The sequence below is a fragment of the Clarias gariepinus genome, chromosome 11, assembly GCF_024256425.1.
Source record: "Clarias gariepinus isolate MV-2021 ecotype Netherlands chromosome 11, CGAR_prim_01v2, whole genome shotgun sequence".
Taxonomy (NCBI): Eukaryota; Metazoa; Chordata; class Actinopteri; order Siluriformes; family Clariidae; genus Clarias; species Clarias gariepinus.
In genome coordinates, this window is record NC_071110.1 from 25,597,553 (window position 1) to 25,615,471 (window position 17,919).

Here is a 17,919-nt window from a genome sequence, read left to right on the forward strand (position 1 = left end):
CTGTTTTTATTCTAAAGCCAGGTGGTAGTGCATGTTTTTAATAAAGATCAAAAACTGTCTGCATTCTCTTTTTTTAACTACATGCTTATGTAGAAGACTTTACGTGCAAGGTTTGACATTTGCAGTCCAGGGAATATCTGCACTTCAGAGACAGGCTTGATGTCAAACATAAACAACTGTCTAGATCTAGTAAATGTAAAACTACTATGGTAATAAAAGCATTGCAACATGATCCAAGCGTTAAACAACAAATAAATCAGGTGAAAATCATTTTAGAGTTATCCTGGCATATTTTGTCTACATTTTTTCTGCAAATATATTTTTTGCTAAAAAATAATGTCTTACCAAGTACTGAAACAGAAGCTCGTGCTGATCCTTCTACAACATTCTCTGGAAGAATTAGCTTCAAGTCCTCCCAAAGACTGTTACCTATAAGTAAGATTAAAAGTATCTTACCTTTACAAGTTACAAAAATACAGACGTCAACTTCAAACTGACTTATACTTGTTTGTGTAAACGAAAAAGACATGAATTAATAACAATATATTTGCAATCCTAACCCTGTGGACATAATAACCAGCTCCAGCTCTTCATCTGTTCAGTCCCTTCAGCCTACAGAAGAAATAGTGTTATTAGAAATTGTTGTAATAAAAGTAGGCTTAAAATTTAAAGGTAACCCTAAGTATTAAGATACCGGCCTGTACAATCAGACTCCGTGTAACTGTATCAACGCGGCCCCTCTCTGGAACACTCACAATCTCATTGTCACACACAGTCTGGGATTGTTCTGCCTCTGCACTCACTGTCACATTTAAGACACCTGTAGCATATTGACAGTTAAGCAGAGTTATTTACTAATTGATAATTCAACCAGGACAGTACACAGTGAAATAAAACAACATTGCTCTAGAACTGCGATACAATATACAACACAGACACAAATAAAGGTATAATACAGTATACTGCATATACTTTGCTTTGTGCACTAGTACAGCTCCACAGCGAGAATGCAAAAGGGGGGAGGAGGGTGACAGAGAGCCAATGTGTGTAAAATGAACCCAATCATACTAAGAGATGACGTCTATGCGTTCAGCAGACTGGTTGCCACACAATGAAGATTGTGAAAGTGATAAGGGAATGTTCCATGATGAACCTGGCTAGTACCCAGGTTCATCATGGAGGTGTTGGGGGATGGGGATGGTCTTAGTTGGAGACATTGTTCTTGTTCATGGAACAGCCATCACAGGAAGCCATGTTGTCCTTGATGGTTGGCCACCATTGACCCCAGTCCAAAACTTTGGGTTAAACAGAGACTGGAATGCAAAGTAGCCCAGGCAGGACCATACTGGAATTCAGTACCAGTTAAAAAAAAGGAGCACAGGTGAAGTATGTTGGCCTTGATTGCTTTTTGAGGAGGCACAACTTCATCTCCTGTCTCAGCAGATGCCTCCAGCTCGATGACAAATAGAATGGAGGGATTAGAAAAAATTATGAGGAGTGCTAAGATGAAGTGCTGCTTAAGTTCTTTAAAGGCTTTCTCTGCTTGGGGGTTCCACTGAAAAGGCATCTTGGTTGATGTGAGAGAAGTGAGTGGGGCCACCACCATGCTGTAGTTACGAACGAATCACAGATAGAAGTTGGCAAAGCCCAGAAATCATTAAAGCTGCCACCTTGACAAAGGCACTGGCCATTCTGTATTGGCTTTTACTTTGACTGGGTTCATCTGAATGTCTGATAGGGAGATGGTTTACCCAAAGAAGGAGGTAGACTTGATGTAAAGCTAATTTTTAAAACTGCAGAGTGACTAAAGCAATTTAGTAGGTGACTAGGGGGAGCTTGGAGGGGGCTGTACACTGAATGGTTGACTCAATGGTTAGATGGATTTTTGAGCTGGGAAATCATGGATGAGGAGATTGCCATGGATCAGGCCTGTACAAGGGCCAGGGTGAGACTGGTGCATGTGAGCTGAGAGCCCAATAATGCTTCTCTTGTTGGGTTTGTTTCCGGGGGTCGATACTTGTTGCCAGATCAATTAGTCCCTGAAGGTTGGATGGAAGCTCTCCGGTTGCTATTTCATCCTTGACTGAATCAGAGAGTCCATGAAGAAATGTATCATCCCAACCACAAGAGGTAGGCAGAGTGTGGAAATCAATGGCATAGTCAGAGACAGCTCAAGATCCCTGGCGTAGCTCAAGTATCTAGCCCGCCACCTGACTCCCCATAAAAAAAGAAACAGTCCTCATTTTGTTCTCATGAAGGTCTTGTATGCATAGCAGTAGGGAACCTGGGCATCCTATAAGGGTGTCCCTCATTCCCTCGTCTTTCCAGAGGAGGATAATGATATAGATGACCTTGCACCATTCAGTGGCGAAAGATGAAGATTGCAGCTCAAGCACGAGGGAGCATAGGTGGGCAGCAAAGGGGGACGTAGTTGATGACTGATGGAATGCACAGGAGGAGGAGGAGGCTGGAGAATGGGAGTCAGTTAGCTCCGTGTTGTGAATGCGAAGTGGAGAGTCAACGTGTGTTGAATGAACAAGTGCAGACTCATAGATCATACCAATGTGTTCAGCGAAGTGGACGATCCATGGGGATTATTTGCAATCATAGAACATGCAGGTGTCAATGCCAGAAAGTTAGGAGAGTCTGTAATCCAAACCCGTGGCGATAAACAATTGCAAAGTTCGGCAACAGAGAATCTGAGAGAGCATAATGTCTGAGATGTGAGGTAAAAGCGAAGTTTGTGAAGCAAAGCTTACTTAAACCCTTTCTTATTTGAACCTTGTAAAAGAACATCTGCTAATATAAAACACTGAACTGGGCTCTTTGGCTACACCAAGAAAATGCACTAGGACACTGATATAGCAGTGACAGGAAATAATGCACGTGCATATATGTATCAAACAGCGCTTAAAACCCACCCCAGTGAAAAACAAAAATGATTTGGTCCCAACTAAATTAATAAAACAATAGTGTTGTTTTATCAGCATATGGAAGAATGTGATAGAGTTGTATGGCTAACCAAGCACAGTAGGAATCAGAGTCCATTTGAAGGTCTTTCTGCCATTTTCACACAGGCAGGATGAATACACGCCATCAGAAGAGGGTTTCAGAGTGTAGTCAGAGGAAGGGACTGGAGTCACTTTAACCTGCCAAAAACACAAAAATAATTAATTTAATGTACATTTTAGGTGATGAAGTACTTGTAAAGACAACGTCTTCGCTTTACAATACCATAATGCATTTGGAAAGATAATTGAAGACAGTGGCCTTCAGCTCAAAAAACTCTCCCCGGATAATGGAGTAGGGCAATGAGAGCTCAAGGAAGAAGGGCTGAAATACAGTAAGATGAACAGGAGGAGCCAGTCCCAGACCCTTAGAGGACACACAGAAAGCCTCTGTCTCCCAAGTGGTGATGGTGTCAGGAACAGTAACTGGAAGCTGTACTGATCCCGAGTCCCTATGAGAAATCAGTGTAAACATAAGCAGTGCAGAAATATGCCTCTTTAAAAAAAAAAAAAGAAAAAAAAGAAAGATTTGTTTTTGTAACCTGATTTAAACCAGATTTGGGCTTGGTTCATTGCAGTTTTTGTTTTTTGTTTTTTTTGCTACTTTTCCTTTCATAATCTAAATCTCACGTGTTCCCCTTTTTTAGCCAAATCATACCCCTGAGGCTCACAAGATTTCATTTCTAGCCAAGCTTAATCATGATGCTGATGAGGTGGCCTTAGAACTGGCACCTGACTTTACAGATCACTATATTGTTTTGTCTCCTGATTTGGATGATGTCATCATTTTGCCTTGTTATTCGCTTGTTGACGTTCTCTTTCAGGATGATATCTTACTGTAAGCTGACGATTTGGCAGTAAACATTTTTATTTTGACGTCTGACTGATGTCTGATGTCCAACTTTTCGCTATAGTAGTGTGTCGACAATGTTGTCACCTGTTTTCATCATTCCTATTTTTTATTAATTCTTAATTAATTTGTGTATAACCCGCAAACTACTCAAGAAAGCCCTTATTTTATTCCAAATTCTCCTTGGGTAAACTCCTTCATTTCTAACCCTTGATTGTTTACCACTTCTAGTACATGTTTTTTTTTCCCCTTTTCATGTCCTAATACACAGACTGAAACAGACATGTCCTAATACACATTCTGCCTCTACTTTTCCCCACCCATATTACAGTGAACACTAACACTATTACCTTCAAACACTCTTTTCCCGAAACAAGCACTCCTTTACACAAATGTTCCTAAAATATCTGCAGCAGTTATGAAGTAGGAACACAGTGCGGGAAATCAAACTGGGGTCTATTTTTTTTTTTTTTAAATATCTATATGATTTAATAAAGATGCAAAATGTTCCTTTAAGAATAACAAAATGTACAAGTTACAAAAGTATTTAAATGATTGTATTCGAGCAGCTGCGCTTCTCTGTTTAAAGCTAAGTAAAGCACTGTTTGAATCAGACTACCAGAACAAAACACCAAAAGATAATAATAATAATAAGAATAATAATGTCTATATTTTACAAATAAAAAATGTACACAAATGCCCATTTGTTTTTTCCCCTCCAAAAAAGACAAATCAAAGAAGAAACACAAAATTGCCTGTGCAGGAACACCATGTGGATGTTTAAACTTGTGTGCTTATAGCTAGGGTGGCAACTTTGTGAAAACCCCACAAGCTCTGGCAAGCTATTCTTTAAAGCTTTATATGAATATAGAATCTCACACTCACAAATATTTTTTGGTTTCATCCCCATGTACATAACTAGTCTAATGCTTCCCAAAAAGCACAGTACATAATATGCTAAAACACTAACCTCACTTCAGACAGTTGCCATATCCATGTTTCTGGAAAGAATTTGCGAACTGTACTGAAGGGTTCATCAAGTGGTGATCCTTCTTCAGAGTCCAAAGAATAGTATGTATCCACTAAAAATGATGGATACAATTCATACACATAGTTCCTTTACCTTTTTTTTTTTTTAAATATCTTCTTACATAACAAAGAAAATATACACATTTAGCTGTACTATACAAGTATAATGTAATTTATGCAAAACGTATTGAAAGGAAGTTCATGTAATTTAGGCATGGAAAAGAATAATATGCATGTGAACATACCATAATCATAATAGAAGTAATCTTCCCCATGCTTGTATCTTAAACAGCGATGACCAGCCAAATTTGTTACAATATTCATTCCCACTCCCTGTCAGGTTATAATAATACATAATCAGTGTAGTAAATACTGTGGAAACTTGGATTGCAAGTAACTCGGTCTGTGAGCATTTTTAAATACATTTGAAACTTAAAAAACAAGCAAATGCTTAATATACAAGTAGTACGCATGCCCAACATCACATGATCACAAGTGAACCAAAGGTTCTGCTCTCTCGCATGCTGCAGGATTATGGGTAACCGTCTCCCATGCTCAGTCTCAGTACGCATGCGACACTTGTATAGTCAACATCTGTGTGCGTGTGACCACGGGTGTGTGTGTGTTCGGGTAAAGCAAAAGCAAGTGTCATTAGAGAGTTGCCTTGTTAAAGATCCAGAATCTCTCTCTATCAGAAAGCAGTGATTCCGTTAGTGTGTGCGAGTGTCATTAGAGAGGTTCCTCGTTAAAGAAGGTTCCCTACAGAGCAGTGTTTCCGTTAGTGTGTGAAAGTCGTCCTACACAGTAGCCCCTTTTTGAAAGCTCATATTTGAGAGGAGGAAGGGGGACTTTATTTATAAATGAGGATGAATTTCCTGTTCAGTCTGGTTCCTCTCAAGGTTTCTTCCTACTGCCATCTCAGGGAGTTTTTCCCTGCCACTGTCGCCGCCTTCCTAGGCTTGCTCATCAGGGACAATCTTATCATTTTGATTTATACACATTCACATTTCATACAAACTTATATACAGTGAGGTCAATAAGTATTTGATCACCCTGTGATTCTTAGTAAGAGAACTTGCAAAATCACAGGGTGATCAAATACTTATTCACCTCACTGTAATTCTTTGGATTGTGTAAAGCTGCTTTGCGACAATGTCGATTGTTAAAAACACTATCGGCACCACCACCTCTTGCCTTACGGTTTGAATTATGAATTATTTGAGAGAAGTGAGGTGGCTACTGTGTGAAACAAAAGGAGGGAGGGAGCCATCCTACACAGTAGCCCTCTCCCTCCTCTTGTCTTACTTAAGCTTCACACACACACACACACACACACACACACACACTAGTGAACACACTAGGGAAACACTGCTCTGTCAGGATTCTTTTTAAAGGAAAAAGTAAAGGTTAATTAGTTTTATTTTTACTTAATATTTTGGATTAATTATTTTTAAATGAATATTTTGGGCTGTGGAATGAATGATCTGAGTTTTCATTATTTCTTTTGGGGACATTCGCATTGATATAGGAGTGCTTTGATATACAAGCACCCCTCTAGAATGAATTATGCTTGCAATCCAAGGTATAACTATACTGAGAAAAAATATTTAAAACCTTTGATAGTTTCCAACTTAAGAAAGATAATGCACTTAAAACACAGTACACATAAAAAAATTTGTTATTTAAATGATCTAAAAAATTTTCTTTTCGGTCATCTCTAACCTATGACAGAAACAGGTACAAGCAGTTTAAATCCGGCTCAAATTTGTAAAGTTAATGTGACTCATTTTAAACGACTTTGTTGAGACGCAGTCGATTTAGTTTTTCAAAATACACATTTACACTATATTGTTTGTGCATCTTACTTATGGGGCAGATGAAGTACACAACAATAAGAATTAATAAAAAACATTCTGTAAATGCTATATTCTGAGCCTGTTTGTTATACACTTTGATTACATTTGTACAAATACTGTATATTTTTGCCACTTATTGGTAATGACAACTGACAACCAATCTAAATTACCTTCATTGTATAGTAAGCATGGTCAACCTGTGCATCCTGTGGAGGTAAAAAATTAAAGTAATCCATATCATCTTTATAAATAGAATCATATATTGATATATTTATAATAATCTTTTATTATTTTAAGGATTTTCATATATTACATCTTAAAACACAAGTATTTTCTGATCATTGCATGTAGGATCATAAAATAATTACAAAAACGCTTACATGCATAACATTTTATACTATGAATAGTGATTATACTCATTATTATAGTTATGTTATTTTTATTCTCCTGTGTTATTTTCAATGTTTCTTATGCATGGCCAAAACTTACACCTTGTTGGAGTTCACCAGACAAGCACTCTTCGAGCTCATAGGGATAATTTGTCACAGTTGTCAACAATTCAAATATCTATGAGAAATATAGTTCAACTTTTTATTAGCTATATCTCAGAAAAGACACACAAAACATTTTGTGACCTTAAAATGGTTTTGAATACAATGAAATGTAATAAACCACATTACAATTATATTTACTTATTAATACATTATTATACTGCTTCATATAAACTGCTAGTTAAATGATCATAAGTGAAGCATTCTTCTAATAGTATTTTAAGCATATTGATAATTTAAATGATTATGTGCCGATGTAATAGTGATAGATACCTCATGGATACACATTTACTAATTGGAAACTGAGTGTGGTTTATTCTTGTGCCCATATGTATAATGGTGATAATAAACCACCAAATATTCGCAAAAATGTGGCCAAGTCTAGCATTTCTGCCTAAGGTCAAATCACTTGTTTATTTATTGTCAGTTGCTTGATATTTCAGGGAAACAGAGTTAAAACAATTATCAGATCAACTCTTCATCTGTTAAAATACTGAAAAATGCTGAAAAATGCTCCATGTCTATACAAAGACTGAGCCACTGGGTGGTGGAAGTCATTATCTCAGAGTTATTTTATGAAAACTTCATTAGGTACACATTTTCATCTGCACAATAACACAAATATCTAATCAGCCAATCACATGGAAGCATCTCAATGCATTTCAGCATGTAGACATGGTCAAACCAAGCATCAAAATAGGAAACAAGGGTAATTAAAATGACTATGAAAGTGCCATGGTTGTTGGAGGCAGACCAATAACGAAACTGCTAATCTACTGGGCTAGAAAGGCAACATTAACTCAAATAACATCTTGTTACAACTGAGGTATGCTGACAAGCATCCTCCCTTGTATCAGCGCTTCAGGCTGCTGCTGTTGGTGAACTGTCAATGGGTGATATTTTCATGGCACAATTTTGGCCCCTTAGTACTTACACATCTGGCCATTAAGAGCGCACGTTTTTAGAAAAGGAATCTGGCGAGCTGCTGCGGCAAGCTGTAAAAAATCAGAAGTATTGTGTGTCTACTGAAGCCGAAAATGTGTTATCTCTATTAGGCGCCCATTGACAGCAAGCGACAGAGCTCATAAACGTGTCGAGCTCAAACTGTAAATACTGATATGTATCCATTCCTCATTTTCTTCTCTTCTTCAATAATGATACTACTTCGACTGTGCTGTTGTCATGCACACTCGGTCCGCGACCAGCACTAGAACCCGGAAGTAATATGGTCGCGAACCAGGAAGCATAAAAGAAGACAAGATAGCACAGCACATCGCTCAGTCATTGAGTTCGCCCATGCCACTTCGGATTCGTTTCGCCGATTCGTGAGTACTCACTTTCTTGGGTTTGCTTTCAGATTGTGTGTGTTTATAGAACGCGGGTTAGATTGTTTCTTTCCCTTGCTCCCCATTTGTAATAGTCCTTAGACTAAATCACGTGATTATCCTGCCTATTCGCGTCCTTCCGCGTTTGGGTTTACCATTCATGCTACAAATGGCTAACCGCTAAAGCTACGTCTTCTGGTCACCTAAGGTTAGTTCCTGACAGAATGACTGAGCCTTCCGCAGTGAACCCAGCAGATCATGCACGCCTCTGCGACGTGGTAGATCAGCATGCCATGCTTATCAAAAAGCTAACCGGAGAGATCACTACTCTGCGCCAGAGTGTACAAGACGAGGTTGCGGAGCTCAGGTGGGAAAACACGGATCTCCGTGCGGCTGTTGGTAGCGCGGCTAGCCGGCCTCCGGTCGCGGCGGCCAGCACTCACCCGCCTCCCTGACTGTAGCAGAACACGAACGGCGGTTTTGAGAGGGGTTGTGTGCCTACTGTGGGTCAGCGGCACACCACCGGGCAATCTGTCCGGGAAACCCGCAGCCCCGGTAAACAGGAGGAGAGACTCACCAGGCCCCCTCCAAATCTCCACCACTACCGGCACCACCACCTCTTGCCTTACGGTTCAAATATCCCTCCAATTTGGCCACAAACGGGTCCGAAGTACTGCGTTCATTGACTCCGGTGCCGCAGGTAACTTTATTGAACCTACTTATGCCAAGGAACTGGGGGTGAAGATTGAGGCTTTATCCCAGCCTATCGTATCACGTCTGTCGACAGTCGGCCCCTTTCATCCAGCCCGATCACTTACCAGACTCAACTCCTCACTCTCAATATCGACCAGCATCAAGAACAGCTCCAGTTTCACCTCACCCCCATCTCATCACCTTCCATCATCCTCGGCTATCCCTGGCTGCTGCTACACAACCCCCTCATCTCAGGGACACGGAACCGGATCCTCCAGTGGGGGCCGACCTGCACCGAACTTTGCCTGCGGGCCCAGGCTGGGACATGTTCCAAGGAGTCTGAGGCCCCCAACGTCAACATCAACGCCATCCCCGTCACCTATCGGGACCTGGCTGAAGTTTTTTGCAAAAGACGAGCTACCCACCTCCCACCTCATTGCCCATACGACCTGGCGATAGAGCTTCAGCCGGGTTCCGTTACCCCCCGCGGCCATCTCTACTTGCTATCGTCCACCAAAATGCAGGCGATGGAAAAATACATCGCCATGCCCTTCGTCATGGGACGATCCAGCCCTCCTCTTCCCCAGTGGCCGCAGGGGTCTTCTTTGTCAAGATAAAAGGGGGCGAACTTCGCCCGTGTGTCGACTATCGGGGGCTAAATAACATCACCATTAAAAACACACACCCACTACCGCTCACCAACTCAGCCCTGGATGCCCTCTCTGGTGCCACCGTGTTCACAAAGTTAGACCCCTGGAGCGCCTACATCTTGGTGCGTATCAGAGAGGATGATGAGTGGAAGACTGCTTTCATCATGCCCACCGAACATTATGAGAACCTGGTCATACTATTTGGACTCTGCAATGCACCCTCGGCCTTCTAGCAATTCATCAATGACGTTCTCAGAGACATGCTGGGCTGATGGGTGTTTGTCTACCTAAACGACATCCTTATTTACTCTCACAACCTCGAAGAACACATCCAACATGTACGTGCGGTTCTAAAGAGATTGCTCGCTCACCAACTGTACTGCAAGCGGAAAAAATGTGCTTTTACAAGCACTCCACCTCATTCCTGGGTTTTGTCATCTCTCCCCAGGATGTGGCCATTGACCCGCAGAAGCTAGAAGTTGTTTCTTTTCCAAGAAATTTGACCCCACTCAGCAGCGATACGGGGTAGGGGACAACGATCTGTTGGGCATAAAGTAGGCCTTGGAGGAATGGCGTCACTGGCTCCAGGGCGCTAGTGAGCCATTTATCGTCTGGACTGATCACCAGAACCTCATCACCATCAGAAACTTAAAACGGCTCAACCCACGACAGGCACGGTGGGTATTATTTTTCAAACAATACAATTTCCACCTGTCATACCGCCGGGGTCGAAGAATACCAAGGCCGACGCCCTATCACACCAACATGAGGAAGACCTCTCCCCGGTGAACCCCGTCATTCCCTCCTAACGGATCATCGCACCCCTCCACTGGGACTTGGAAACGAGGGTCCGCCAGGCACAGGCCCTCCATGAGGAAAGACATCACTGAGTTCGTTCAGGCGTGCCCGATGTGCGCCAGGGCCGAAGATGTCAATCAACCAACACCTGGAGATCTACAACCACTCCCAGTTCCTCGTCGGCCCTGGATGCACATCGCCCTGGATTTCATCGCGGGTCTGCCGCTTTCCGAAAGAAAAAACACCATCTTAACCATCATTGACCGGTTCTCCAAGGCAGTGCACCTGATGGCCCTCACCAAACTCCCATCGTCGAAAAACACAGCTGAGCTGATACTGGAACACGTAATCTTGGAGAGGCGGCCCCAGGTCACTGCCCAGTTTCTGGAAGGCCTTCTGCCGTCTGATCAATTTCACTAGTAGTCTGTCATCCGGCTATCATCACCAGACTAATGGTAAGACGGAATGGACCAACCAACAGCTGGAGCGCTACCTGAGGTGTTTTGTGGCTGATTACCAGCGCTCCTGGGCCTGCTACCTCACATGGGCTGAACTATTGCACAATCTTCATGTTTCATAGGCCACCAGCCTAAGCCGATTTGAGGTGTGCTATGGTTTCCAGCCTCCGATGTTCGCCCATCAAGAACCAGAGTTTGACGTACCATCGGCCCAACAGATGGTCCGTAGATGTTGCCGGCTGTGGAATCAAGCCAACCTCGCCATCCAACACGCCAACACCAGTTATGTCACCCAGTTATGTTTTCTATCAACAAAGAACCGCCATCTACACACCGAATTCCGAAAACTTTCACCCTGATTCATCAGCCCATATCGCATCACTCTAAGGATAAACCCTGTTACCTACCGGCTCCAGCTGCCTGCGGCGCTCCGGATTCACCCCATATTTCATACATCCCAATTAAAACCTTTCATCACTTCACCTATGATTACTTTTGCTTGGGTTGCTTTTGCTACAGTACTAAGATTGGTTCAAATGCCACAACCTACTTGAGTGTTGTTGCTGACCATGTCCACCCCTTTATAACATGCCATTTCTCAAAGCTAAAATCATCTCAAACTAGTTTCCTAAACTTGACTAAGTTCCTTACACTCAAATGGCCTCCATTCACTAGATCTCCATCAATAAAGCACCATTTTGTGGTTTAATAGGAGATTCACATTATGGGTGTGCAGCTGTCAAATCTGCAGCAACTGCATGCTGCTATCATGTCAATATGAAACAAAAGATTGAAGTGCAGACTCTGGAGCTGACCCTACTCTCTGCTGTTACAACACAGACTCCTCACAATTTTATAATATAATATGTGAGTGAAAAATACAAAGTTTATGTAAAAACTTAAATTTAGAAGATTCAGTAAATCCTAACCTTGTTTGTGGTAAGACGGTTCTGAGATTCCAAGATGAAGACACTCTGATCTACAACGCTGAGGCCACACAGTGAACCAGGAAGAGCTGAGAGCTCAAGAGTGTTTTTCTCACCAGGAACTGCCTTGGAGGGAGAGAACTGTAGCGAAACCTGAAGTTTATATTATGACAAAAAGTGTACATATATTTAACTCATGTCAAGCAGACATTAAACCTATATAAACAAAAGAAAGGTTTTGTCTATACATTGGTCAGAACTTGCTCTTTTAATATCTTTCGTACATTGGAGGACCTGAAACCAGTCTCAGAAATTATTTTTGTCTGTATCTCTGTCTGCCTATATGTCTGTCCAGCCAGATTTTGTCACAGCATCACACAAAACTATCTTAATTAAGCTTACAGTACATTAATATGTGCCTGAAGTTAAACCTTACGCTATACATTTAAATTTAAAATGTTAAGTAGAGGTGTAGTCATGAGAATTATGTGCCAGATTAGAAACCATAAGTTTTGACAGCGTACTGCACATGCGTCAAACTGATAAAAAAATTTAATGAAACTTTGTTAACTTACAGTAAGTTAAGCCTTTATTTGTCACATATACATAACTACACGGTAAAATGCTTTCTTCGCATATTCCAGTGTAACTGGGGTCAAAGCACAGGGACGATCCAGCGAGCCCTGGAGCAGGACACGCTCAAGGTCAAGCACCTTGCTCACGGACCTAACAACCTGGCAACCCAGTGGAGCTGGGGCTCGAACTGCTGACCTTGTGATCGAGAAACACTCAGTGCCTTAACCCTCTAAGGTATCTGTACTTAAGTATTTGCCTGAAGTTAAACTTCTGCCATTAATTTAATTGAATTGTTTAGTACAGTAAAATTGAATTTATGAGCGCATTTATCTGCCAGATTACAAACCTAAACTTTTGACAGCGTCCTGCATGTGCGTCCAACTGGGAGTGCGACTTAAATTAACCTTTGGACAGCAGTTATTAAAATGTTGGCAGTGCTTAGTTATTTGCCTAAAGTTAAACCTGCACCATAAATGAAATCAACATGTTGAGTAGAAGTGAAGGTATGAGTACAGTCATCTGGCAGATTATGTTACATCATCATAAAAAAAAACTGTCTGGGCATTTAATAAAACTTTTGCAGTATTTAGATATCTTCATGAAGAGTAACCTGCACCATAAGTGAAATCAAAACAATGAGTAAAAGCGATGTTATGAACAGTTATGTTGCAGATTAAATAATCTTCTTGCTCAGTGTAAACACACACCAGCATCAATAGATATTAATTAAAAAAGCTAAAGTAAATATTTTTACTGAAAGTTCTTAATAAAATTTTTAAAAAGTCTTTGTCTGATCTGTGATTTACTCCCGGATTATTACCGAACAGGGAGTGTATTTGGTACAAAAAGACAGACATGTACTTGGGCTTCAACCTGTAATAATAACATCACTGATTAAATTAAAGGTCATTAGCTTATTTTTGGCTTTAAACTTTTATCTATTTCTACAAACTCTTTTCTTTTTCCATTGACAAGTGGTACTTTATCTAGTGTACCGTATGTATAAATATAAATAAAGAAGCAATCGATACCTTGTTTCTAAAACATTTTTCCACGTCATAATTCTTGCTAGCAGCAATGACATTGTCACTGGGCAGAACAGAGTATGCTAGAACCTGGACCACAGGAGCCAGCTCAGCAACAACAAGTAACTGAAATGAGATTTTCCCCTTTCTGACACCTGAAGAGTCTTTCACCTCAACTTTCTCAAGACCATGATGGACTATGACTCCTTTAGATAACACCTGATTCAGATAGAAAAAAAAGTTTATTAATGTCAGGTGTGTTTCAATCCATACTTCTGAAATGTAGATAATGTAGGCACTGCTTTTATCAGTTATATGCAATTTCACTTACCATGTATGTAAGATCAATGCTATAATTTGCAGTATTTTCCCCAACAATATAGCAATTCACTGTTATGGGAATTTTAGCTCCACACTTAAAAGGTTCCTCCAAGCTCTCTATAGATAGTTCACTAAATATTGGACTGTAAGGCATCGCAGGTTGGAGCAGCCGTATATTTGCATCAGCATTTGTAAAGAATGGTGTTTTGTAACCATGATGTTCACCCTCTGGATAGGCACTTGCCTACATAACAGTGAAATCTTTTTTAGGTATTTTTTTTTTTATATTTCAAAAAGTTTGGAATGCTTAAACCATACCCGCAATATTATCTCTGTTGTAGGATCTTCAGGTGAAGCAATTAAGAAGTTCACCAATCCATTACTATCCGTAATATGATTAAATAGTAACTTTGAAGGCCACCGGTTTGCTTCTGAGAGATAAACCTCCTTGTTAGGAATGGGTGTTCCACTGAAAGTAGTCACTTTAATCTGTTGATCAGTAAAAAAAAAAAATCAACTAAAAACACAGCAAAAACATTATAAATACATAAACAATATCAGTGGATCAATGTAAGTTTGCAAGGAAAGAAAACTTACACTTCCATTCATAACTCCCCCACGTTCAAATGTTTTTGGTAAATCCACAAATTCCACTTTACCGATTTGGTAAGTAAGTGCTATTACTACAGATTTTACCAGAGAAATTTCTAAAGAAAAAAAAACAATATACAGCATGTCATTTTCTTGAATAATAATCAAATATCTTTTCAACTTCAACATAATTTGAAATTAAAATTAAGATTTAAGTTTTTTATTATTATTATTTTCCAGAGTGTTTTGCCTTAGTTCTTATCTAAGTTCTGTTACAGACTTACCTGTTCCTTCCTCTGTCAGTGTAACTGTAGCATTAAGACTGTTTTTAAAATTATGTTCAAATTTTGATTTCATGAAAGTTGATACATTCAGTACTACAAGAGCACAGCCAGCCTGATTCATCTATTGGGAAAACATGAAAACATATACAGGGTAAAAAATATACCAGTAGAGGATGTAAAAACATGATACCTTTTACTACTGTAGAGTATTACACACACCTGTACTGTTTCAACTAGGCATGAAGAAATCATTGGAGCGTCCTCAACATGAGGATATCTCTGCCAAAATTCAGGACACACCTGCACCAGTGCTGCACCAGGAACTGGCTGGCCATAAGTGTACCTTAAAATACACAGACATTAACATTTGCTTTGAACTGTGATTTTCTATGTGCAAAAAGTATACCCTGAATCTCTTTTGTTATTGTTGTTGTTTTCTTAAGAAACTCTCACTTACTTTCCACAAACGTCCAGTTTCAGTTCCTCACCAACACTGTGTTCCTCTGGTGCTTTTATTGAAATCTCAAACTTGGGCAAAACTAAAATTAAAATGCAAATGTTATTTTTCTAATTATTTATTATATATGATATAATTAAATAGTTAATACAAGTAAATTATGTCCATGCCATTTGTTTTAACAGGTACATAAAATGAAGCTTACCATACTTTTCCACCTCAAAATTGTGTCTGATCAACCTATTTCCAGTGTCAGCAACTAACTGATAAAGTCCTTCTGGAGCCTCAGGGTTTAGCTCATGAGAAAGCTGCAGTATTAGGCCTGCTGAGGACACATTCGTCCACTGACCAATCCTGTTCTGGTGATTATCCTGAATGGTCCATAAAAATATTACATTGCATACATTTAATATAAACAATATTAAGCAATGTAAAAATTAAAATAAGTAACAGTTTCACAAAAGAGAATGGAATACCACGTTTCATTTTCTTACCTCAACTGTTACTTTGCTGTACTGTAAGGGAGAGTAGAATATTGCATGCCTTTGATTAAGAAGCTATTTCATTAAGTAATAATACAAACTAATAATACAATATAAAGATATTACATAAAGAACTTTCCTTTCTCCACTGACTGAAAATGTTTTCTTTTACCTTTTGTTCAAGAGGAATAAAATTTGAGTCCATGGTGACAATTCTGAAATTCACTGTGGAACAGCAAAAATGTGCCAGAGAAATGTGCTGTTCAAGTAAGCATTCATTAAATAATTATATTGGGAATTGTAGGACATACTGCAGGAATGAATTACCTGTTTGGCCTGGCTTGTAAATGGGTTTATCGGTCTGAATAAATACCAACGCATCATAGGATTTAAACATCACTTTTGCCTTCTCTGTTAGAATAAAACTTTCCCCTTTAACTTGTACTTTGATCTCCTGCACTGATTCACCCTCAACCTGTGGAGCCTGTAGGAATGCAATCCATGGTAAACAACATCAATCACAAAAATAAATACGAAAAAATGGTATTAAGACACTTATGCTTAATGTTAATTAACTTATGCTTATGTTTTCATGAGCAAAAAGATTTATTTAACATTACCCTTAACAGGCACATGTATTCAGACAATATATTACAAAATGCAAAATGTAGACCTCTCCCTTTAATCTTACATTTATTTTATATTTACACAGTCTGTATCGAGTTCATGTTGATGGAAAATGTATTTAATAAACAGTATTATTTAGGTAAAGAAGCTTCTTAAACATTATTAAGCAACACTGAAACAGAAAATGTATAGCGCCATAGCAGTATGCTTAAAGACTGTATACATCCCTCTCAACTGGTTCACTAATAAATTAATGTTTTCATGGAACCACATCTAATCATCTTCAGACAATTACGCTCACATACTGTAGGATTACACAACACACTTTCAGACTAATGATATCAAAATTGAAAGAGAAGCCAGGAATCACTTAAGTTGCAGGATAACCTGAAGGCAGTCGGAACAACAGTTACACAGAGATCAATAACAATTAACTGCAATACAATCATATACATACTTATATCTCACACAACACTTCTCTGCCAGAAAAAAAGAAATAAATGAAAAACCCAGAGAAACTTACAGAAGCACATATATGCATCCAAAAGCATTGGGACAGAAAAAACAATATTTTGGAACAAAGTACTCAGATCAGAGAAGACAAAAATAGAACTCACTCACTCATTCTGTAGACCACTTATCTTGTACAGGTCATGTGAGACCTGGAGCCTATCCCATGGGACCCGGGGCACAAAGCAGTATACACCCTTGATGGGGTGCCAGACCACAGAGCACAAGCACACGATGGCAATTTGGAAACCACAATTGGCCTAATCTGCATGTCTTTGGAGTGTCGGAGAACACTAAAGCACCAGGAGGAAACCCACCAAGCACTGGAAGAAAATGCTAACTCAATGCACATAGCCCCAAAAGCAAGACTTAAACCCTCAGCCTTAGAGGTGGAGGCCACGTTGCATCATGTTTGGAGAAAGAAGAGCTGAAATATATTTTTTAAACTTATGTGTACAACTACATCCCATTTGTTCATATTTATAACATGAAAATACATTATGTGTGTAATGATAACATGGATAAATGCACTGGAAGTAAAATAAATAACAAAAACAAAAATACCCTAATACTTATTTAGCTTTACTGTATCTGGAATGTCTGACCTTAAACTTGATGCAGCGCTGAGTCTCCTTTTCCACCGTCTCTTGTAAAAGAGTTTTGTTCTGGTTCATTTGAATTAAATAAATATCCATTTGCAGAGTCTCGTTAGGCTTTAAAATATTTACACACAGCGTTGCCTCAGAGCCAGACTCTATGACTGCTGGAAATGTCACCATGAAATACCTAAAGAAAGAAAGCATATATATATATATATATATATATATATATTTGGATAAAATGAAAACTAAAAGACTTTTTTAAAATAATTTTTGGGGGGATTTTTTCCTGATTTTCTCCCT

General features: G+C 39.5%; 1 pseudogene; it reads right to left on the reverse strand.

Moving 5' to 3' along the window:
* The window catches only part of LOC128533100 (alpha-2-macroglobulin-like), a 36,017-nt pseudogene that overhangs the window by 14,884 nt on the left and 3,214 nt on the right, over positions 1–17,919 (reverse strand).